Here is a 25,871-nt window from a genome sequence, read left to right as displayed (position 1 = left end):
CTCCAAGGTAGGGAGAACGAGAGGGCACTCTCTAAAATTGAAAATTGAAAGGGGATAGATTCCGTATGAACGTAAGGAAGTTCTTCTTCACCCGGAGAGTGATAGAAAACCGGAACGCTCTTCTGGAGTCTGTCATAGGGGAAAACACCCTCCAGGGATTCAAGACAAAGTTAGACAATTCCTGCTGAACCAGAACGTACACAGGTAGGGCTAGTCTCAGTTAGGCCGCTGGTCTTTGACTAGAGGGCCGCCGCGTGAGCAGACTGTTCTTATTTATTTATTTAATTTTCTATACTGTTCTTCCAGGGGAGCTCAGAGCAGTTTACATGAATTTATTCTGGTACTCAAGCGTTTTCCCTGTCTGACCCAGCAGGCTCACAATCTCTCTAATGTACCTGAGAAAATGGGGAGGAGGGGATTAAGTGACTTGCCCAAGGTCACAAGGAGCAGTGTGGGTTTGAACCTACAAGCTCAGCGTACTGAGGCTGTAGCTTTAACCACTGCACCACACTCTCCCCGACATGAGAGCTCAACTCTCTCTTCCCTGGTTCTTCACCTTTTAAAACTTTTTGCCAGTTCTCCACTCCCTGAATCATTGACAAATACTTGAGGAGCCTGCATCCTTTTTTTGGTGTTTTGGAATCAACTTGAGGCCTGCACCTGCTCTGTATTGCCTAAATTAAAAAAACCCCAAGATTTTTGGAATACAAATTAAGAAATGCTGAGAATAAAAGTTCTTGTAACACTGCAAAGAATTTTTATACTAAGAATGTTTCTTCTATAAAGTGACAAACTCTCTGGAACTAAGTGCCTATGAGAAAAGAATTGCTGGAAACCGTTTTGCTCTGAGTTTTTAGGTTCAGTACCTTCCTTAGCCATCTTGGTAGTTCTAAAGTGCAAGTTGTTAATTCAGAACATAAGAAGAAGTACTTAACCTCTGAAATAGGAAAAGGTTAAGTACCACTGTAGTGCAGGGTAAACTTCATGTTTCAAACAAGAGTATATTCTTCTCTCTGATTCCCAGCAGTAACTAATAATTAAGGATTAGTGCTGTCAAGGCAAAGTGCATTAAGCCCTGGCAATCTCATTTATCTGTTTCTTAGTAGGTCGTGATACTGTTATTGCATCAGCTTAAGAAACAGGGATCTTTTTCTGCAGATACCTTTTTTGCCTTAAACCTAGAGAAGTCACGGAAAGGAGAGGTTGAATTAGATCCCAGAATAGGTACTGACCATGAGAACTGGGACACCCTCCAGAATACTCTAGCTACCTAGCACGCTGAGGTCTTAGCATGCTTTGGAGACACACATGTCAGCAGGGCCGGATTAACCAATAGGCCAAGTAGGCATGTGCCTAGGGCCCAAAGTTGTCAGGGGGGCCCGATGAAACAGAGGACTCGGTTTGTTTGTTTTTTTCCCCTTGGCAATGCGGCCCCCGGGAAAGATTGGCAGAACTGGGCCCCCCTGGGAGATCGACAACACTGCCCTCCCCCAGCATCGCCATCAACCAACCTGAAAAAGTGATGTTGGAGGGGGTGGGCCGGCAGATGCAAAGAGTTGCTGCAAGGTCCCGCGATGACTGCGTCTGCCGGCTCTACTCAAGGAAGAGGTAAGTGACGCCAGAGGGGTTGGACCGGCAGACGCAGTCGTCATGGTACCTTGCAGTAACTCTGCATCTGCCGGTCCACCCCCTCCGACGTCACTTATTCAGGTTGGTTGATGGCGATGCCGGGGGAGGGCGGTGTCAATCTCCCGAGGGGGGGGGGGCAACGCTGCTGATCTTTCCCGGAGGGCCCACGTTGCCAAGGAAAAAAAACAACACAGAGTCCTCTGTTTCTTCAGCGGGACCCCTCTGACCTAGAAGGGTGGTGGAGGGAGAGAAAGGGGGCAGGGTGGTATGGAAGGGTGATGGAAGGAGAGAAAGGGGCAGATGCTGATGGAATTGGTGTGCAGGGGAAGGGGAGAGATATAAGGGGAAGGATACTGGATGGAATTGGGTTGGAGGGAAAGAAAGGGGGCACATGCTGATGGAATTGGTGTGCAGGGGAAGGGGAAAGATATAAGGGGAAGGATACTGGATGGAATTGGGTTGGAGGGAAAGAAAGAGGGCTGATGCTGATGGAAGTGGGGGGAAGGTGGAGGAGAGAGTGAAAGTGGGGTGTGGGTGTGGGTGTGGGAGAGGGAAGAAGAGGAGAGAGATGCTAAACCATTGGAGGAGGGAATGGAAGAAGATGGATTCTAGACCAATGGGAGTGAAGGGAAAGATGGAAGGGGGAGGCATACAGTTTCTGGAAGTGGCACAAAAGGACAGAAGATGAAAGGAAGATAGTGACAAGAAGATGAGGAGAGCTGAAACCAGACAAGACAAAGGTAGAAAAAAATGTTCTATTTATTAATGTACTTGTGTGCCTAGGGGCCCTCGAAGAATTAATCCTGCCCTGCATGCCAGTATGCTTTAGTAGCAAAGTTATTTTGAAAGTGCCAATCAAGTGGAGCAAGCTTCATCCAAGGCAAGGCAAATCATAGGTTGCATACGCAGGAGTTTCATCAGCCGTAAGCCTGAAGTCATTATGCCATTGTATAGATCCATGGTGAGGCCCCACCTGGAATACTGTGTGCAATTCTGGAGGCCGCATTACCGTAAGGATGTGCTGAGACTGGAGTCGGTCCAGAGAATGGTCTTGGGACTCAAGGATCTCCCGTACGAGGAACGGCTGGATAAGTTGCAGCTGTACTCACTTGAGGAACGCAGAGAGAGGGGTGACATGATCGAGACATTCAAGTATCTCACGGACCGCATCGAGATGGAAGAAGATATCTTCTTTTTCAAGGGTCCCGCGGCAACAAGGGGGCATCCAAGGAAAATCAAGGGCGGGAGACTGCACGGGGACACGAGGAAATTCTTTTTCACTGAAAGGGTGGTTGATCGCTGGAATAGTCTTCCACTTCAGGTTATTGAGGCCAGCAGCGTGCCTGATTTTAAGGCCAAAATGGGATAGACACGTGGGATCTATTCACAGAGAAAGGTAGGGGAGGGTCATTGGGGTGGGCAGACTAGATGGGCCGTGGCCCTTATCTGCCGTCTATTTCTATGTTTCTATGCCATGACAAACCAGTTCGTTTTTCTAACAATGACACTGTCTCTGCTCTAGATTCTCAATAGTAATCTTGATATTGAATGCCATTAAGACAAATATAAATTTTTCTAGCCAACGGCTAATATATCTAATCTATTTAATATGCAATAACATTAAGGATGTTAAGTCACTCTATCCACAGCTACACTCATCCCATTACCCTGATTTACCCATTAGATTTATAATCAACCAACAGGAAGATAGAGCAAACCATATCAAGGTAATCTCAAACAACGGAAGACATCAACGTACCCCAAAAAATAAAAGGACAAGGGAAGTAAAACCTATCAGAACCACTACATCCACCAAACCTAACACATCTACCTCTGTTCCCTGTGCATATCTTAACACCAGATCTGTTAGGAACAAAGCATTCTTAATTAAAGACTGGATCATCAACAAGCAAATAGCCTGTCTTTTCCTAAGGGAAACGTGGCTTCTGTCTGAAGCTGACCCAATAATAAATGATCTTATACCAGATAATAAATGATCTTATACCAGATAATTTTAAAATTCACATGCTAAATCGTGAAGGAAGAAGAGGGGGAGGATTAGCAATTGTCGCCAAGGAAGGATTTGTAGTTGAACTATTGGATACCAAAATGACCAATCAATTAGAAATATTAGCCTGTAAAATTAGCAATAAGGAACTAGAAGATTCCCTTTTTTGTATACTATTCTATGTTCCGCCGAAAAGCTGGCCAAAAACTAGAGAAGACTTCTGCGAATTTGTCCTACATAACTCAATCACTTCATCACATAATCTAATCGCAGGAGACATAAACTTACATCTAGATGAAATAGACAATCCAGAAGCGAAAGACTTAAAAAACTTTCTTTCTTTACTCAATTACAATCTCCCTTCACCCACTCAAACACATGAAAAAGGCCATCATCTTGATGTGGTAGCGATGTCCATAAAGGAGATCAGAAAACCCTCCCATCTCTCTCTCTCGGACGGTACTTGGTGTCATGATATCTGGTCCGACCATTTCACTTATTATTTCAATCTAATTTGGACTCGGCTAAAATCTAAGACACACCCACGGACACAAGGGTCCATATCAACTCAGAGGAATATTGGTCACAATATGATCTACAAGCAAAGATAGAAGAAGAAGAAGGAGCTGACTTCTATGCTTACTGGATGAAAACTAGCACGTCCATCTTAGATAAAATTGCCCCTATACGAAAGAGCAAAAGCTGCTCAAACAAATACAACAAATGGTTTGACGTCGAACTCCTAACAATGAAACAATCAGTAAGATAATTAGAAAGAATCTGGAATAAAATGGGAAAACTGTCAGACCGAAACAACTGGAGATCCAACATAAAACTCTACAAACAACAGATAAAAGAAAAACGTAAAACTTTTTACTCATCCAAAATTAACTCATCTAATACTAGCTCAAAAGGAGCCAATACAAAAGAACCGTTTAACATAGTTACAAATTTATTTGACACCACACGGCACACTCAACCATGCATAATGCCAAGCTTCCCTCAGCAAATGATCTAGCACAACATTTCGATTCAAAAATCATAAACCTAAGAAATAACTACTCGACAATTGTTGCATACGAACATCAATCAATTGATATATAAAGAAATGAAATACCAGCGGACATGATCTGGAGTTCCTTCCACAATTTAGATTGGAATAACTACATCAACTTATATAACAAATATTCTAAATCATACTGTGTCCTGGACTCATGTCCCCCAGAGATTATGAAAGCAGTTCCACTAGACTTTAAATTATCTCTATTGAATTATCTAACCAATAACCTAAACAATGGAAAATTCCTCACCAACAATGGTCATATTATAATAACCCCAATCCTAAAAAATTGTAAAGAATCAGCAACATCAATAACCAACTATAGACCAGTAGCATCTATTCCATTTATGGTAAAAATCATGGAAGGATTGGTACACACCCAACTAATGGAATATCTCAACCAATTCTCTCTTCTGCACGAAATTCTATCTGGTTTTAGGCCTCTGTTTAGCACTGAGACAGTAATCATGGCCATTCTGGACAATTTGCGTTACTTGTTCAGTAAGGGCCTCAACACCCTAATCATGCAATTTGACATGAGCTCTGCCTTTGACTTGATGTCTTTTATCTGATTCCTGATTCGCTACTGCTGCCCCTGATGTCAGAGAAGAGGGAGGTTAAAAAGAAGAGCAAAAAATGCCGCGGCCATCTTTGTCACAAAATTTCCAATGATCGGGATGGTGTGGAGCTAAAGAAGAAGGGGTAACTATTCAACTACTAAAGGATTTGCCAGTTGGGAAGAACCCCTTTCTTTAAAGATGTTTTTAGAGATGTTTGCAATAGCAGAAAGGTCTTTTAATTAAATTGATATCTAATACTGAGTTTAATGAATGCATTTTATTGCAGGGGACTTTTTCTTGATACAGCCTTCGGGCGAAACATGTCAGAATGACGGGTCTCTTCCCGATAACTATCGACAAAGGGAAAACTCAGAAAATGCAGAAAAAAAGATAAGTTGAAAGATTATTTATTTATTTACTCAAGCACTGAAGTATAGAAGCACTAATGCACTAAAGCACTTTATATAAAACATAACGGTCTGACGAGGAGGCTAGTGCCACATAGTATTTGGCCACTCAAACCAATAGGCTAATACTGGCACTTCTGAAGACCAATGAATAAGTAAAAATTATAAATGAATATGTTATGAAGTACTGTTTGTGGAGAACACGAGTGATAGCATAACAGTACAAAGGACTGCTGTACACATTACTTATGCATTTTTATTGAGCATGGTGTTTTGGCAGAGAATAAACCCCCTTGCACCATTGGTGCTTCTTTCCTTTCTCTTCACTCACCCACGGTCTTCTCCTTCCTCCGCGTCATCTGGTGACTTCAGTGTTTGAAGGGGGGAGGGGGTATCATCTTAGATCAATCAGATGCATCTTAAGGTTTCCCTTTATATTGGAACAGAAAGTTGTCCAGCGGGAAGACTTCTGGGGTAAAAGGTTGAGTTTAAGAGGGTGTCTTAATATTAAGTTCCAAGTTTATTATAAGATTTGATTAATCGCCTATTCCAAATTCTAAGCGATGTACAGCTAAAAATTACAAAGTCAAGGGAAACATACATGACTAACAAAATTATTACTAAACATATTAAAATATCATTAAATACATAACATAATATAACATAACTAAACATGACTAACAAGACTATTTTTACATACGAGATCAAACAATGGGAAAGTTACAGGAAGAAATACAATTGAATATAAAAGAAACAATTAAGGTAAATAGCACATTGGGAAAAGGGGAAGAAATTTATTGTAATTTAAGGAGAGATTAAAAACATAAGAAATTCAGTTAATCACTAAAAGCGTCTTTAAAAAGGAAGCCCTTAAGTTTGCTCTTAAATTTGTCTAGAACTCATTCCTCTCTTAAGTAAATTGGCAGGGCATTCCAAGCTTGGGGAGCCGTAACCGAGAAGATAGAATGACGTCGTGTACTAATAACTTTTAAAGAAGGAACGACCAATAGATATTGTTCTGTTGACTGTAGTACTCTCGAAGTAGTATAAGGAATTAAAACTTTATGAATAAATGTTGGGGTTTTGAATAGTATGGATTTGAAAGTGAGCAGACATAATTTATACATTATTCGATAAGCAACTGGTATTAAGAGATGAAACAGCCCACGCTGAAAGGGCCGTAATGAACTGGGCCATGCTGAATTGTCCCGTTCCCTGCCAGCCACTAGGCTACTCCAGGAACCTGCTTTCTCTTCCACTAGGACTGGCAATAACATCTGAAGCTATCATACAGGCTGGTGTGTACTGTTTCATTCACATCTAGCCCAGTCAGTGAACACTGGGGGTGAGTGGAGTGCCATGCCTTCATCCATCCAGTGGTCATCTGGTCAGTTAGAACACCCTTTTGGCACTTATTCGTCGTTAAAACAGGTCTAGCTCCAAACATCCAAACTGTATTTTCTAAAATGCTCAATTATTGCAGAAAACCCAGATCATAAGCCTGCCCTTGTCCCTCCCAATATGAGTTTTACAGAATGGGCATACAATATTGTTTCTTTCTGATGGCGTTCTAATATTCTGAAGCCATAGTGATAAAATTGTCCAACTGACATTAAAAAAAAAAAATAAAATCCCTGAAAGTTCAGAATGAAAAGATTTTGTTATTCCTTTTAGAGGAAAAGAGAAATAATGACATGATCTCCTTTACTAACTCTGTCGAGAAGTGCTCTTGTTTAGTAATTATGTATTGTAAACCTGCAGCAGTCTTTTGCTGTTTCACCTTTTTTATAAAAGCCCGAATCAATCATGCCAAGTCGTATTGTTCTCTGGCAAGCATTTCATTTACAGTATTCTGGGGATCGCATGACATCTTAAAGGCCATGTCTGCTGCCCGAGTTATGGCAGCTCTGTAAATGCTTTGTAATCAAACTGCCTTTCCTGAAAAATTGAGGTGCTTTATTTTTCAGATGCCATGGTAAATTGATTTTTATAGCACCTGTTTCTGTTGCATACCATTCATTCAGGCTGCTCTCTGTTTTCTCTATCCTCAACCAATCTGTCTTTGAACAACTGCCTTTTCACTTTGTCAGGCCCATGGAGGAACTATGTGGCAAAATAGCACTCTTGCTCATCTATGAAACTATGGAGGAGTTATTGTAGAGAACTTATACCCAAAGAATAAGCCATATATTGGGGCTGGAGTGGAAAGGGTAGGTGTGAAACACTTATTTACTCTTTCCAAAAATACTAGAACTAGGGGGCATGCGATGAAGCTACTAAGTAGTAGATTTAAAACAAACCAGAGAAAATATTTCTTTACTCAACATGTAATTAAACTCTGGAATTCGTTTCTGGAGAATGTGGTGAAAACAGTTAGCTTAGCAGGGTTTAAAAAAAGGTTTGGAGCATTTCTTAACACAAAAGTCCATAAGCCATTATTGAGATGGCTTGGGGAAATCCTAGGATAAGCAATGAAAAACTTATGGCTACATTTGAATTATGCAGAGATAAAACTGTCTATCGACCTTCAGATGCATTCCATTTAGACATGTGTATAGACTACTGACTTATCAATTGTGTTGTAACTCCTGATGCAGGCATTCGTATGCCGAAACACAGCTGTGTCAGATCTCATTGTAGATGCCACCTGTTGATGGATTAAATAAATTCTCTTGTGATACTCCTGCGGCCACTGCCTTGCTTTGCATTTTTGACACTTAAATTTTGCCCATGTGAATGACCTGCAACATATGCACCATCAAATATTGGCACACACAAATACAGATTAGCACATAGTCAAATATGGTCATTTATATGCATGTCATTCTCCACATTTACATGACCTGAATATCTGCATTCACATGTGTCCTTGCCACCAATTACTCCCTAGTGCAGTGGTTCCTAAGCATGGTCCTGGAGGCATCCCAGGTTTTCAGGATATCCAAAATGAATTGCCCCCATTGTATGCAATCCCTCTCATGAATATTCATTATGGATATCCTGAAAACCCAAGTGGTTGGGGTGCCTCCCGGACGAGGTTTGGGAACCACTGCCCTAGTGTACTAGAATACACAACAAGGGTTACTGTCCAGATCCCAGTCTCTTCCTCCTAATATGGCATTCGGTGACATCCATAACTCAGGCACCATGCGGATGGATCTTTTGGAATGAAGGGTTTAAAGTGAAATAAGGTCTGCCTAAAATGGGAGATATGAAGCCCATAGATGATCTGAAGTCAAGCTCATTCTAGAGATACCCATCTCTTTTGTTTCCTGTATTCTTAATAAAATCCATATCTTTTTCTGCTCAGACTATTATTAGATATCTCAGTACTATCTTAACCTCTCAAAGACAAGGCTTTCATACTGCTGTACTTTCCTTCAATTGCTCTGTAATCATTAGAGCAATCTGACATCTTCTTATCACCTTTGCTCCCTTGGTGCTGCAACTGTGGGAATCTTTGAATCTCAATTTCTTTCAAATCATGTGTAACTAGAGTTAGAACCTATAAGTATCAAGTATTCAGCATTGCCCTTTTATGTTATTTTGCTGTTGAACTTTCACTTCAGACCACTAGTATATTACAGGTTTTTTTAGATTCTTGATAGCTTCTGTGCATCTTTTGTCCATTTCTCTATCTGCTTTGTTGCATCTAAAACTCTGTAGTTCACATAACTCCTAGCACGTCACCATTCTGTACGTCTCCTGAGGGTTTCATGTACTAAAGTTCTTTTCCTTTCTGTGTCCTTGAGTAAAAAGCTTCGTAAATCAGGACCTCAAATCACAATTCATTTATTCAAAAAGAGTTCAAAATTCTCTTCACATACTGTGATCTCTGCTCTCTTCTCCTATCTTATGTACATTTTCTATAATTATCGCAGCTGTATTTGTCCCTCGTATATTCTCTCATCTCTGGCTTTCATTATGATAAAGGGGATTAAACTCCTTTCATTTGAGAAAAGGTTAAACAGGTTAGGGCTCTTTAGCTTGGAAAAGAGATAGCTGAAGGAGGATAAGATTGAGATCTACAAAATCCTGAGTGGTGTAGATGGGTAAAAATGAATCGATTTTTTACTCTTTCAAAAAGTACAAAGACTAGGGGCTCCTTTTACTAAGCTGCGTTAGGGCATTAAATCACGGAATAGCACGTGCTGAATTGCTACGCACGCTAGACCTTAACACCAGCATTGAGCTGGCGTTAGTTCTAGCCACGTAGCGCGTGGTAATATCCTGCGTGCGCTAAAAACGTTAGCGCACCTTAGTAAAGGAGGCCTAGGAGACATTCAATGAAGTTCTATGGAAATATTTTTAAAACAAACAGGAGGAAATTTTGTTTTTTACTCAATGAATAGTTAAGCTCTGTAACTCATTGCCAGAGAACGTGGTAACAATGGTTGGTATATCTGGGTTTAAAAATAAAGATTTGGACAAGTTCCTGGAAAAAAAATGTCCATAGTCTACTATTGAGACAGATATGGGGGAAGCCATTGCTTGCCTTGGGATTGGTAGCATGAAATATTGTTGCTATTTGGGTTTCTGCCAGGTACTATGACCTGTATTGGTCACTGACCTAGTATGGTTATTCTTATGTTCTTATGCCCTAACTATGGAATCATTTTGCCTGCTCATTTTAAGACAGCAGAATCACTTTTTCTTTATAAAACATTCTTCCAGTTCAATAATTTTTATTAAGTATTTTAAAGGATACAAGAATCATTTAAAGTACATAGAAACAAAATAAAGCTTTCTGTATATAAAATATATAAATCTATGTTTAACTGTATAGGAGCAAAGGCTCCAATTATTAAAAATGTATGTAAGGGATATATAAGATAAAGATGAGAGAGAGCAGTAAAGAAAAAGGAAAGAAAAATGAAAGAGAGAAGAGAGGAGAAGAAAAGGATAACAGGAGTGTCTAAGAAGATGAGCGTACATAGGAGTCTAAGAATGACCATGGAGATTTGTTGTATTTCAAGTTCATGCAGGTTCGGAATGTAACTCTCTTCTCATATGCATAGGATTCAAATCTATGATACATACTCAGAGAGTTCCACCAAAAGGTATAATCTAATAGCGAGGGTGATTTCCAATTTTTTAGAATGTGCATGAGAGCAGTCACCAACATGGTATCAATGAGTTTAGGTGGACAATTTGATTGTGTGAAACATGGGTGTTGAGAGCGAAGGATTACAATGTCTATAGAGATTTCTTCTGAGCAGTTAGTAATAGATTGTATGGTGTTCCAGACATAGGTCCAAAAAGAGCGGACTAGAGTACAATGAAATAACATATGATCAAGAGTTCCTTCCTCTTTCAAACAGTTCCAGCAAACAGAGTCTTGCTTTAAGTTAGCTTTCCACATGCGAAGTGGGGTCCATATTGCCTGCCACATAAGAAAGTACATTGATTGTGATACTCTAGAAGATAAAAGCGGGCGATTTGTTGATGACCAGAAAAGCTCCCAATCAATGTCAGAAAGCGGAGTGGTAAGTATAGCGTCCCAGTGCTTCATAGAGTGAGGTGAAAAAGTGAAGGAGTGATCTCTTAAAATACTGTAGAAGGATGATATCGCCTTGCCTTTTAATAGAGACAGAGAAGACCAGTTGTAAATAGTATTTTTGGAAGTCATATAGTCAAATCGTATATGCAAAGAAGGCAACACTCCAGTGAGAGAACGCCATTGTGAATAAGTAGAAGGAGGCAGCGAGTATGTAGAGCACAGTATATCGAATGGAATTAACGAGTTGAGGGTAGACAATTGATGGACAAACCATATACCTGCCCGCTGCCACCTTTTCCATGATAGAGATTTGTCGTGATTTTGAATTTTGGGATTGTTCCAAAGGGACATGAGTGGACTAACATTAACTGAGATTTCAGTCAATGTATCTATAAGATAAAGAGCATGCTGCGTTGCACCCAATAAAGAGTATCTCTTTAAGTGCCTTGGTATTGACACTGTTAGTAAGCATGAGATGTGTAAAGGCGTACATAAAAAACATTCCATTTCAAACCAGGCAGGAAGATCTTGAGTGGGAAGATTTTGAGTGGAGGAGTTAGTGAGCCAGTAAGCTCCATATTTGGCTAATGAAGCAATATAATAGTGATAGAAATCAGGAAAGTTGAGACCACCGTTGATCTTAGAGGCTTTCAGTTTGGCGAGAGCAATTCGAGGTTTTTTCTTGTTCCAAATGAATTCAGATATTTTCATATTTAGCCAATTAAATAATGATTTCCGGCATAACAGAGGGAGCATAGAAAGGATATAATTAATTTGAGGGGCCAGAGTCATTTTGATGGATGCAATTCTACCCCACCAGGATAAAAAGAGTGGAGTCCATCGAGATGTAGTGTTTAGAACTAGATTTTTGACTTTAGATATATTAAGATCTTGAGCATGAACCGAATCTTTATGTATTAAAATCCCCAAGTATTTCACAGCTTCATGTGACCATGAGAAAGGAAAATGCGCCAAATCTGATGGAAGTATATTATCATTTAGAGGGAAGATCTCTGATTTCTCCCAATTAACAGAGTATCCGGAAAGGAGGGAGTATTGAGTGATAATATGAATAAGATTGGGAAGGGAGAGTAAAGGGTCTCTCAGAAAAAGTAAAACATCATCAGCATAAGCTGCTAATTTGAAATCTCGATCAGAGGAGGGAATACCTTTAATTGAGGGACTTTATAAAACATTCTTAATATAGCACTTTTGCTCCTCATCTTTTTTTCCCACACTGTTTAAACCAATGGTCTCAAACTCAAACCCTTTGCAGGGTTACATTTTGGATGTGTAGGAACTTGGAGAAACTCAGAAAAAATAGTTAATGTCTTATAAAGAAATGACAATTTTGCATGAGGTAAAACTCTTTATAGTTTATAAATCTTTCCTTTTGGCTAAGTCTTAATAATAATATTGTAATTTATAGAGGTGGTTTCCAACACTGTCCTGGAGGACCACCAGGCCAATTGGGTTTTCAGGATAGCCTTAATGAATATGCATGAGAGAGATTTACATATAATGGAAGTGACAGGCATACAAATCTGTTCCATGCATATTCATTAGGGCTATCCTGAAAACCCGATTGGCCTAGTAGTCCTCCAGGACAGGGTTGGGAACCACTGATTTATAGCTAAAGAGACGTATGATCAAGAAACTGTTTTATTTTACTTTTGTGATTATGATAAACGTAACGAGGGCCTCAAAATAGTATCTGGCGAGCAGCATGTGGCCCCTGGGCCATGAGTTTGAGACCACTGGTTTAGACCAAAGCTCTATAGCAGGGGTCTTCAAAGTCCCTCCTTGAGGGCCGAATCCAGTCGGGTTTTCAGGATTTCCCCAATGAATATGCATGAGATCTATGTGCATGCACTGCTTTCAATGCATATTCATTGGGGAAATCCTGAAAACTCGACTGGATTGTGGCCCCCAAGGAGGGACTTTGAAGACCCCTGCTCTATAGGCTTTCCCAAACCATGGTGCTAATTTTCTTGGAACAGTGCAGCCCTTCGCTATAAATTTTAAAAAAATAATAGAAAAGCAAATGACAGAGGATGACGAGGAACAAGAATATTTGTTGCTTGGAACATTTTTCACCTGCATCTTTTCAAAATTTACAGCTTTCTGGTTAGATGATACACGCATACTATTTTAACCAAAACCTTTTTCATTCAATATATGATCATTTAGGGCTCCTTTTACTAAGCTGCGGTAGTGTTTTTAGCACGCGCTGCAAATTAGCGTGTGCTAACCCCCGCGCTACATGAAAAAACTAACGCCAGCTCAATGGAGGCGTTAGCGTCTAGGGCTCGCGGCAATGTAGCGCGTGCTAAGCGCATACTAAAACCGCTAGCGCAGCTTAGTAAAAAGAGCCCTTAGACATTTCTCTCAGGCTATTTCTTCCCAGGGGAATGTAGTCCTGTTGCTACAGTACTGATTCTGCTTGGTCTAATTTTAACTGACAGATCTTATCACATTGAGATGATCTTATTTTCCAAAAGCAAAAAATAGAAATAAAGTGGGAAGATTAAAAAAAAATCATTTTAATATAATTCAAAGATATTGCTGCATGAGTTACACAGCACATGGATGGATAATTTGGGACTTGCGCACCTGTGTGATGGTGGTGCTGTGATCATTTAAATGCAGCCGATGTGATTGTTATTCCCTGCTGTTAGGACTATATTGTCTGGAGTACCTGATTGTAAAACCGCTTAGATAACCTTGATAGGCGATATATAAAAACCAAATAAACTTGAAACCTGAGTAGGATTTTGAACTGAAAACAAATGCAGAATAGTTGGCATTTAAAGCCCATGTAGTAAGTTTTCTGTTTTGTATCTGGGGGAAAATGCTTGGACAAATAGAGTTCTTAAAGAGAGATGCTCCATATTTGTATACCACATAAAATTAATGTACTAAATTGTTATTATTATTATTATTTTTATTGGACCCCCTTCATTGTGCACTTGAAAAAATAAATTATAATATACTTCATTTCATTTCTTACAGATTTGTAGATTACCACTAATTGATACCAGTTAGAGACTACACCCTATTCCACAAGACAAAAGTTGACAAAGTCGAAAAAGAGAATCTTTCAAAATAATTACTAAAACTTAAATACACGCATATACAATCATGATGGAGGAGGGATAAGAACATAAGAACATAAGAAATGCCATCTCCGGAACAGACCCTAGGTCCATCAAGTCCGGCGATCCTGTTCGGTTTTTCCTAGAGTTGCACCCGACATACTGTACTTGTGTTTCTTATTTTTTCTGCCTAAGTGCATGACTTTGCATTTTTCCACATTAAATTTCATCTGCCATTTATCTGCCCAATTTTCCAATCGGCTCAAGTCGCTCTGGAGTTCCTCACTGTCCTTCTGTGATTTGATTGTCCGGCATAGCTTTGTGTCATCTGCGAACTTGATGAGCTCACTAGATGTTCCATCCTCCAGGTCATTTATGAAAATATTAAATAAGATGGGCCCAAGTACCGAGCCTTCTTTGTACAATAAATCCTTCATCAAAATTTTCTGTTAGAAGAAAAGTCTCACTTTAACCATCCAAAATCCCCAAACCATCCATTTACAGTTATGATAAAAAGGGGCAAAAAATCAGCAAATGAACACAGGTGGTAATGAATCCTTGGAATATGTACCAAATTATTAACGGTGCCAACAGAATTCTTAAAAGTACTCATAACCTTGAAGCTATGCCAGAAAGACTGAATTTTGTATGTGGTGCTAAATCAGAACACTCCTATTTTAACCCAAACTTAGACAAAGACTGGACAATTTTAAATATATTCTCTCTTGCTTTTATATTCTCCCTTTGTATTCTTTTCTTTTAAAACATTGTATTTCTCCCCCTGTTTCCTTATGTATCCAGTCATATGTATTTTTTTTTTTTGTATTCCCTGTATTTGTTTTTTTAATTTCTTCCTATCAGTGGCGTACCTAGGGTATGTGGCACCCGGGGCCCATCATTTTTTGACACCCCCCCCATGTAAAAAAATATTTTTTGTAATGACCATGAAACGGAATAAATGGTCAGAATAGAAACAGGCAGTGAAAATTTTCTTATATTCCAAACATAACATAACATAAATTATGTCTGAATTGTCATGACATCAGAAGTACATATGGAGTAGTTGCAGGTGATGCTTGGGACAGTTCTGATTGTGTTATTTCGGTTTTATGTGTTTTTTGAATAGAAGGGTTTTTATTTCTTTTTGAAGGTTTTGCAGTCTGTGGTCGATGTCAATTGGTTGTAGAGTTGGGGGTCGAGTGTTGCAGCTCGAATGGCTAGGAGGTTGTCGAACAGTTTTTTTCTTTTGACGTTTTTGGTTGGAGGGTGTGTGAATGGTGCGTGAGTTCTCCTATGTCTGTTTGAAGTGGATTGAATTATTTAACTGAAGAAATTAGTTACCCCCTCATCCCACACACATTAATTCTCTTCCATTTTTGTTCCCATTATAAAAAAACACTGATAAGTTCCCAGAAAAAAAATACATTAAAATAAGAAGTGAAAACAAAGGCCCCTACATATGAGAACATAACATAAGAATAGCCTAAATGGGTCAGACCAATGGTCCATCATGCCCATTCTCATGGTAGCCAATCCAAGACACTAATACCTGGTCAAAACCCAAAGAGTAGCAACATTCCATGCTACTGATCCAGGGCAAGCAGACACTTCCCCTATGTCTTAATAACAGATTATGGACTTTTCCTCCAGGAATTTGTCCAAATCTTTCTTAAAACCAGCTACACTATCTGCTTTTACCATAACTTCTGGCCACTTCATTTTTAAGTTTAGATCTTTCCTTTCAAACAGAGACCTTGTTAGATGTCAAATACAGCACAAGGTAACTTCACATGGACTTAGCTGTGCAGGAAATGTGAATCTCCTCATACACCCACCATATAGTGCAAAAATGTGTAAAGGTCTGTTTTTTTCTTTTGATCACTACATAGCCTAATGCCACACAAGCAGCGCTGTTACAAACATATTCTGTAGGTCAATGCTAAGGATAACAAAGTTTCCTTCCTTGGACCAGAAGGAGATACTGATAAACCACTGGAAGAGATCCCAAAACAACACCCAAAGACCCACTCAGTGTGTGAACCAGTTGAGTGGAATGGACTAACTGGGGGGTGGAAATGGGCCCGGAGTTTGCTCAGCAGAATTTCCCAGACCACCTCTTCCTCTCAACAAATTGACATGCTGCCGCCACCACCACTAGGAACACCTCACTGGGTAGGCCAGCTATGCTATAAACTTTATAAAACACATTATTATATTTTCTTATAAAGCACATATTTTAACTGAACTCTCTGACATCCTCAGCCTTTCCATTCACAAAAATAGAAGGAAGAAAAGTTCCCATTTCCTGCTGTCTCATGTGCCCGGCCTATACAATATTTTTTTTCTGCAGACCCTTCAAAAGTCTGACCAAATCCTCATTTCACTTGCATTATAAAGTACTGAGGCTGCCATCTCTCCCCAATCCCAGGTCCTAAAGTCTAAGACAGTAGCGCAAACTAATGTTGCCAGATTCAGGAAAAAAATTTCGATTCGATTCAGCCTATTGAATTGGTTTTTCAATTCGATTTTCCTGCCCAGTTGGGTGATTTTTTTCAAAACTCCTGGTGGATTTTATAGCTTTTTCACCCCCTTTGGCTTCTCCTAACCACACTGGCACTGTGGTGTAAATAAAATAAAGAAACAAAAAGGACTTTTCCTCTCTCTGTTAAATCCTGGCTCACGTTTGCAGTCCAACTCTGGCAGGATACACATTTCAAATCTGACATATTATAATCACAAAACAGAAAATAAAATTAATTTTTCTACCTTTTGTTGTCTGGTTATATTTCAAATCTTGTTGGTCCAAGGCTCTGGTTTTCTTCTGATAACTTGCTTGCCAGGGTCTCCTTCTTTCTTCTTTCTGCATGCTAACCATCCATCTGCCAACTCTGTCCTCCCTTTCCATTTCCCTTCCCTCCCCAGGAAGTCTGGTATCTTTCCTTTTTTTCATCTCCCTCCACAGATCCACCTTTTCTTAACTACCCTTTCATCCGGCATCTCTCCCTCCTTCCCCACCACCCCAGAGTCCACCATCTCTCCCTTTCTTTTCCCAATTACCCTCCTATCCAGTATCTCTATCCCTCCTCCACACCATCCCTTGTGTCCAATTTCTCTCCCTTTCTGTTCCTTCCCTCCCTAAATCCCATGGTCCATCATCTCTCTCCCTCTCCTCTATTTTCAGACCCATTATTTTTCCTCCCCCCAAAAGTTTGGCATATGCACGTCTCTTTGAACACACCCTTCCCTCCATGTACTTCTAAACCAGGGTCCCCCCCAAAGGCCTGTCCCCCCTTAAAGGTCTGTCTGTCCCCCCTTGAAGGCCTGCACCCCCCTTGAAGGCCTGTCCCATCCCCTTGTAGGCCTGTCCCCCCCTTGAAGGCCTGTCCCCCCCTTGTAGGCCTGTCCCCCCCTTGTAGGCCTGTCCCCCCCCTTGAAGGCCTGCCTGCCTGTCCTCCCCTTGAAGGTCTGCACCCCCCCCGAAGGCCTGCACCCCCCTGAAGGCCTGTCCCCCCCCCTGAAGGTCTGTCCCACCCTCTTGTAGGCCTGCCTGCCTGTCCCCCCCTTAAAAGGCCTGTTCCCCCCTTGAAGGCCTGCACCCCCTTGAAGGTCTGCACCCCCCCGAAGGCCTGCACCCCCCCCGAAGGCCTGCACCCCCCCGAAGGCCTGTCCCTCCCTTGAAGGCCTGCACCCCCTTGAAGGTCTGCACCCCCCGAAGGCCTGCACCCCCCTTGAAGGCCTGTCCCACCCCCTTGTAGGCCTGTCCCCCCCTTGTAGGCCTGTCCCCCCCTTGAAGGCCTGCCTGCCTGTCCCCCCCTTGAAGGCCTGTCCCCCCCTTGAAGGCCTGTTCCCCCCCTTGAAGGCCTGCACCCCCTTGAAGGTCTGCACCCACCCCGAAGTCCTGCACCCTCCCGAAGGCCTGCACCCCCCCTGAAGGCCTGCACCCCCCCGAAGGCCTGTCCCCCCCCCTTGAAGGCCTGCCTGTCCCCCCCCTTGAAGGCCTGTCCCCCCCCTTGAAGGCCTGCCTGCCTGCCTGTCACCCCCCTCCCCCTTGAAAGCCTGCCTGCCTGCCCGCCCGCCCCACCCCAAAGGACCGCTCGCCCCCCTGGCCTGCCCGCACCACCTATGAAGCAGCACTACCTATGCTCCCGACCTTGCCGTTCAATCCCCCCCCATCACCCCCGTAGGACCGCTTGCCCCACTGACCTTCCTGCACCACCTATGAAGCAGCCGCAATAGAATCGCGACATCAGCGATCCCTGCGCTGCTTAGGCGCTGCTTCCTGCGCCGCGGTCCCACCCCTCCTCTGACGCCAGAGGAGGGGCGGGACCGCGGCGCAGGAAGCAGCGCCCCAGCAGCTCAGGGATCGCTGACGTTGCGATTCTGCTGCGGGCTGCTTCACAGGTGGTGCAGGAAGGTCAGTGGGGCGAGCGGTCCTTCGAGGGTGGGGGGGGGGAATGAACGGCAAGGCCGGGAGCACCCCCTCAGGGCTGGCACCCGGGGCGGACCATCCCTCCCGCCCCCCCCTTGGTACGCCATTGCATCCTATTTACTTGTATCGTAAACTGCTCAGACATCTGATGGGCGGTATATTAAGATTTGAAAAAAACTTGAAACTTGACTTGCAGGCTCGTTTTGAGCAGACTGAGACAATTTTAAAATAACCTGACCAATTGCAAATTGTACAGATACTTTTAACGTCTCACTATGCACTAATTTTCAAAAGGAAACTCACTCCACCTGATATTCAGTGCTATTAAGCTGGCCAGGAGCAGCTCTTGGCAGGCTAAATAGCGCTAGGCTGGCTAACTGCTATTATTCAGTGGGAGAGAGCCAGCTTCCCACCGCTTTAAGGGTTTACTTAAAAGTCATTTGTTTAAAGAAGCATTTACACTATGACAACACTCATTTCTAGGCTCTGTCCACAAACTATCAAGGAACTACTCGGCCTCTTTTACAAAGCCGCGCGGCAACAGCCCCAAAGCCCTTTAAATCTCTATGGGCTTCAGGGCCGTTAGCGCAGTGCAGCCGCTAGCGTGGCTTTGTAAAAGAGGCCGACAGCCTTGCCCCGGTCCTTTTGTCTTCACCTTGAATGTCTTCCTTTCCTTTCGCAATTGTACTTTACCCCCTCCATCCTTGTGTTTCCCGTTAATCAAATGTCTAATTTTAGTTCTGTTAACTCGTATTGTAATTTTTTTTTAACCAACAAATATTTTTATTGTAACTTGCTTAGAAATCCTGATAAATTATTTTCTCAAATTTTAATAAAACTTGAAACTTGATTATCCCAGTCAGTGGCTAGCCTGGTCACTGGCTTTCTCGTGCGACATAGCCAGTCAGTGCTAATGTTCATTGGTTGACTGGCTAGGTTTAGTGGCTACATAGAGTTGCCTAAACATCAGGTCTATCTTTGGCGGCTAAGACTTAGCCAGTCAGAAAATCAATATCGGCTTGGCCGGTTATGTCAAATGCAGTTGAAGAAAGACTGGAAATTCACTGCCAGCCACTGGATATGGCTCTGGCCTTAAATTTCCTGGTTCGTTGTTTCCTGCAATCTGAAAATCGGCCCTGCCGTGTTGTTTACCTTTGGAAATTAGCATTTAGGCCCAGATTCTCTGTGTAGTGCCAATATCGGCGGCTACCTGAAAAGCGGCTGCCAATTGTGTGTCAATCACTCAATGGCGCAATATAGAGAATCACACCTCTGGGAAAGATAAGTCACCAGACATATAGGCCAGGGTTTTCCAGGCCTATATTTCTGGCGCTTATTTTTGTTGTGAATTACGCCTACATAGGCACTCTACAGTACCTAATGCCACTTCTGGCATTATTCTGAAAATTCACAACACTAAGGTATTCACAAAAATAGAATTAGTCAAATAGCTTAATAGTTCCTTAATCACCACTGTTTAAAGTTCTTAATTGTACAGTTCACTACTTATTGAATCAATCTGCATCCAAGTTCCTCACTATGCCAAACTCAAACTGTTGATTCGTTGTAAACTTAGTGTGGTAGCCATCCTCATCGGAACTTATGATTAGTGACAATCCACATTGTATAATTTATTTTAGCTATATTCATAAGAATTGATAAATACTTTTTTTAGAATATAAAAATAGTTTCTTCAGTGTACTAATTCATTATAAAGTGCCAGTGCTTTCTCAAAAATTCATAAATAAGTTGAAAAATTTAAAGTGCTACTTAGCTTGGCTTAGAACATGACTGTATCATTCCCCTCTGATGCGTTTCGTTCTTCCTCAGGGTCAGGGATGATATATACTGCAAAAAAACTTTCTCAATTAAGCCATCTCAATACTCTAAGCTATAAATGTCCAATTCATGAACTGGCGTACCAGAAATGCTCAAATGTTTAGCAACTAGCTAATTCCATACTGATCTCGCCGAGACAGCCAAAAACATGGCCGCGGCGTCTTAGACAGTGCTGAAAAAAGAAACACCCCATGACGTAAGGAGGCACAACTACCAATCAAAGGCTGGGACTGAACTTTACAAACTAGCTTACAACGAATCAACAGTTTGAGTTTGGCATACTGAGGAACTTGGATGCAGATTGATTTGATAAGTAGTGAACTGTACAATTAAGAACTTTAAACAGTGGTGATTAAGGAACTATTAAGCTATTTGATGACTTCTGGCATTAGCCACGCCCATAGTGGCATTAGGCGCTTCTGGGTGCCTTTGGAGGCGCGATTCCAGCATCTTTTCTTCAGACATCAGTAGGCGCTTTAAATTTCAAGTTATTTGCTGTTTCACTTGGCGTTTTCCTAACAGCACCTAAGTTAAGGTGCCATTTGTAGAATTTCCCCCTTAGTATTTGTGATATAAGCAGCCTGGAGGCAGCTGAGGACAAAATTGTATTCTTACATCATATTTTTGCAAGAATCCACTCTAGTTTCCTCTCTTGTCCTAAATATACCTCCAGAAAAGCCCCCTCAAATGTGGTTGTAAGTTTAAATACCCACACACGCTTTTATCTAGGCTGGGGAGGGCAATTTTCAGACAGAGCAACCTAGGCAGGTTGATCCATATTACATTGTGAAATCTTTTGGCCTGGTATTCATAGCAAGTTTTGCATTCACTGATGAATGGCAAATGCATAAAAGGCCTGTTTCTATAAATGATGCCTAGCGTCATCTAACTTGTAGGCACCTTTTAAAGAAACAGGCCCTTTATGCATTTGCCATCCATCAGTGAATGCTAAAGCGCTCTCCTGATCGGTGTTGCTCAGCAGCTGAAGAAACCCAATCTAGCTGCAGCCACAGACCAACTGCCCACTGCACCTCTGGACCACCAGGGAACGGCAGAAGAGGTACGTGGACAGGGCAGGGAGGGGGGCAGGGTGCAGAGCCTGGCGACGGCCTGTAATAATTCTGAGAGGGGGGTGTTGGCCCGAATATAAACCGGGACCCCCATTTTTGGGCCAATTTTTTGGCCCCAAAATCCCGGTTTATATTCGAGTATATACGTTATCATTATAAAAGGGAAGACAGAGCATCCTGATTGTGCAATTGCAAATGTAGGCCGCAGTAGACCAGGCTTCCTTAATTTCAGAGCAGGCAGATTTTACAAATTGCAAATTATCAATGCCAACTGCTGAGCAAATTGTAAATAGATATGACAAACACTGTTTGAAATGTCTGTATGCAAATGCCAGAAGTCTAAGAAACAAGATGGGAGAGTTAGAATATATTGCACTAAATGAAAAGATAGATATAATAAGCATCCCTGAAATTTGGTAGAAAGAAGATAACCAATGGGACACTGTCATACTGGGGTACAAGTTATATCACAGTGATAGGGTGGATTGAATTGGTGGAGGCGTAGCATTATATGTTAAGGAGGGCCTTGAACCAAATGGACTAAAAATTCTGCAGGAGCAGAAACACACCTTGGAATCCCTATGGGTAAACATTCCGTGTGTAAGGGGGAAAAGGATAGTGATAGGAGTATGTTACCTTCTGCTGGACCAGGATGAATAGACAGATGCTGAAATGTTATCAGAAATTAGGGAGGCTAATAAACTGGGTAACATAGTAAAAATGGGTGATTTCAACTACCCCAATAGTGACTGGGTAAATTTATCATCAGGGTATGTTAGGGAGATAAAATTTATTGCTGAAATCAAGGACTGCTTTATGGAGCAGCTGGTTCAGGAACCGACAAGAGGTGAAGCAATTCTAGATCTAGTTCTTAGTGGAGTGCATGAATCGGTGAAGGAGGTAATGGTGCTGGGGCCGCTTGATAACAGCGATTATAACATGATCAGATTTGATATAATCCCTGGAATAAGTTTACACTGGAAATACAAAACAACAGCACTTAATTTTAAAAAAAGGAGAATTGATAGAATGAGGAAAATGGTAAAAAAGAAACTTAAAGGTGCAGCTGCAAAGGTAAAAAATATACATCAGGCATGGATGTTATTTAAAAATTCCACCCTGGAAGCCCAGACTAGGCATATTCCATATATTAAAAAGGAGGAAGGAAGACCAAACGGCAGCTAGCGTGGTTAACGAGTGAGGTGAATGAAGCTATTAGAGCTAAAAGAAAATGGAAGAAAGACCCGACTGAAAATAATTATAAACAACACAAGGAATGTCAAGTCAAATGCAAGGTGCTAATAAGGAAGCAAATATCCAAAGTAAACTGGGAAGAGAATCGGTTGGACTGCTAGATAACCAAGGAATAAAAGAGGTTTTCAAGGAAGACAAGGACATAGCGGAGAGATTAAATGAATTCTTTGCTTCAGTCTTCACTGAGGAAGATGTGGGAGAGATTGTGTTTGCCATGTACCGCCAATCACAAGATGGACGGCGAACACAATTTAACTAAAGTTGTGAGCGAAAGAAAGAAATTAAGTGGTGAATGAATATACATAGGACAAGGAGGAGGAGTTTTTTTTTAACAGCCAATGAAGTGGTTTCCCTTTCTAGTTTGCTTGCAAAGACAAATTCTGGTGGCAAACAAGCATCTGAGGCTTTTCCTCCTTTCAGAGAAATTTGTGCTCTCTAGCCAGAGTTGTGTATCACTCTGTGGTATGAAAGGAGTGAAGGAAGAAAACTCAAATTTTATGAAAAACTACTTCACTTGAATAGCTGCTCTGGCATAGCACAGAAAATCAAAATTTAATGGAGGAAAAAGCCTCAGACGTGAAGAGAGCAATCACAGTAGCCCTACTCCTTAGACATCACTGGCTGATGACACAAAGTTGTTCAAAGTTGTATAATTGCAAGAGGATTATGAAAAATTGCAAGAGGATCTTGTGAGACTGGAAGACTGGACGTCAAAATGGCAGATGATGTTTAATGTGAGCAAGTGCAAAGTGATGCATGTAGGAAAGAGAAACCCGAACTATAGCTATGTGATGCTGGGTTCTGTTTTAGGAGTCACTGTCCAAGAAAAGGATGTAGGTGTCATTGTTGAGGATATGTTGAAACCCCCAACTCAATGTGGGGTGGCAGCTAAGAAATCAAATAGAATATTAGGGATTATCAGGAAAGGAATGGAAAATGAAAATGTTATAATGCTCTGTGGTATGCCTGCACCTCGAATACTGTGTGCAGTTCTAGTCACCATATCTCAAAAAAAGATATAACAGAATTAGAAGGGTGACAAAAATGATAAAAGGGATGGGCCGACGTCCCTATGAGGAAAGGCTAAAGTGGCCAGGGCTCTTCAGTTTGGAGAAGAGACAGCTCAGGAATCCCCCGGACCCCCCCTCCCCCCAAACTCGTAATCGCCGGCAGGAGGATGCCCAACTCCTCCTGCCAGAACCCCCCAGACCCCCCCTCCCCCCCCAAACTCGTAATCGCCGGCAGGAGGATGCCCAACTCTTCCTGCCGGAACCCCCAGACCCCCCTCCCCCCCAAACTCGTAATCGCCGGTAAGAGGATGCCCAACTCCTCCTTCCGAAAAGCTAGACCCCCCTCAGGACCCCCCCCCCCAACTAACCTCCCTCCTCCAACTAACCTTTAAATGTTGGTCGGCTGGACGGGTCTTGTCATCCAGCCGACAAGCCCGCCTCGTGGAAATGAGACGGGCCCGCCCCTTCCTGGCCCATCCCCGCTAAATCTAAGGCCTGATAGAGGTCTATAAAATATAGAGTGGAGTGGAAAGGGTAGATGTAAATCGCTTGTTCACTCTTTTCCAAAAATACTAGGACTAGGGGACATGCGATGAAGCTACTAAGTAGTAGATTTAAAACAAACTGGAGAAAACATTTCTTCATACAACGTGTAATTAAACTCTGGAATTCGTTGCCAGAGAATGTGGTGAAATCACTTTTAAAAAGGTTTGGATAATTTCCTGAAAGAGAAGTCCATAGGCCATTATTGAGATGGCTGGGGGAAATACAATGCTTATTCCTAGGATAAGAAGCATAAAATTTGTTTTGTTACTTGGGATCTAGCTAGGTACTTGGGACCTGGGTTGGCCACTGTTAGAAACAGAATACTGGGCTTGATGGACCTTTGCTCTGTCCCAGCATGGCAATTGTTATGTTCTTATGGATTGTATATCAAGACAATATAAATACGTTTATTGGATGTTTACTTGTTGGTTTTTTATGTGTTTGCAAACTGCCTTCTCATTTACTTGACATGTGGCACTAAAAAAAAGACCAAGCTCATTTTATAGATATCAAATTTCAATTCTATTTTTACAATTTGTTTATGGGAAATATTTTACCCTTATTTATTTTTTACTTGCTTACTTGGGTAAATAATACCCCCCCTTTTTACGAAGCCTCGTTAGGCTTTTTAATTTCCAGCTGTGGCAGTATTATCTCCGATGCTCATACTATAGAATTCCTATGTACGATGGAGCTAATACCACAATGGCCGGTGATATAAAACCTAATGCAGCTTTGTAAAAGGGGAGGGGGGTTCTCTCTCGCTCCATTTTTTATTGTTTAAAACACAAAGAATGTCACAAGCATAGATTGTCATGCAACAAAATCCCCTGAAGCTTCCAACAGTCCAGTAAGGCAATTCTGATGTACCATATATACTCAAATATAAGTCAATCTGAATATAAGTCGAGACCCCCATTTTTCCCCTCAATAGGAGGAATAATAGTTGACTTAAATATAAGTTGGGTGGCTTAATATTCAAGTGCCCTGCCAGGATCTGCACCCAGCACCACCTCCCTCCCCTGTTAGGATCTGCACCCAACCCCTTCCTTCCATCCCCTGTCAGGCTCTGCACCCAGCCCCCTCCCTGCCAAGCACGGCACACAGCCCCATTCTCTCCCTCCCTCCCAGGCTTGCCACCCAGGGTAGTGGTAGTGGCTAGCGCACGTGGCATTTTAGCGCACTCTATTCCGCGCATTAAGGCCCTAACGCACCTTTGTAAAAGGAGCCCATAGTCTTATATAGAATTGTGCTAAGTGCCATTATGATCAGCACCAATTTTTTTAGGTGCCATCTATGGAATCAGGCCCTTTGACCTGGATTCTATAAGCTAGAGAATGACTTTGGGCCTTTGTGTTTATGCGATTGTTTTCTCTGGCTCAGATTATTGTAATTCTGCCTTGATGTATAAACTAAAGGTGGTATATCAAGTCAATATACCATAGACTTACCCCCCCACACACA

The sequence above is a fragment of the Geotrypetes seraphini genome, chromosome 7, assembly GCF_902459505.1.
Source record: "Geotrypetes seraphini chromosome 7, aGeoSer1.1, whole genome shotgun sequence".
NCBI classification, from domain to species: Eukaryota; Metazoa; Chordata; class Amphibia; order Gymnophiona; family Dermophiidae; genus Geotrypetes; species Geotrypetes seraphini.
The sequence above is the reverse complement of the archived record's forward strand: the minus strand, read 5'-3'. Positions refer to the sequence as shown.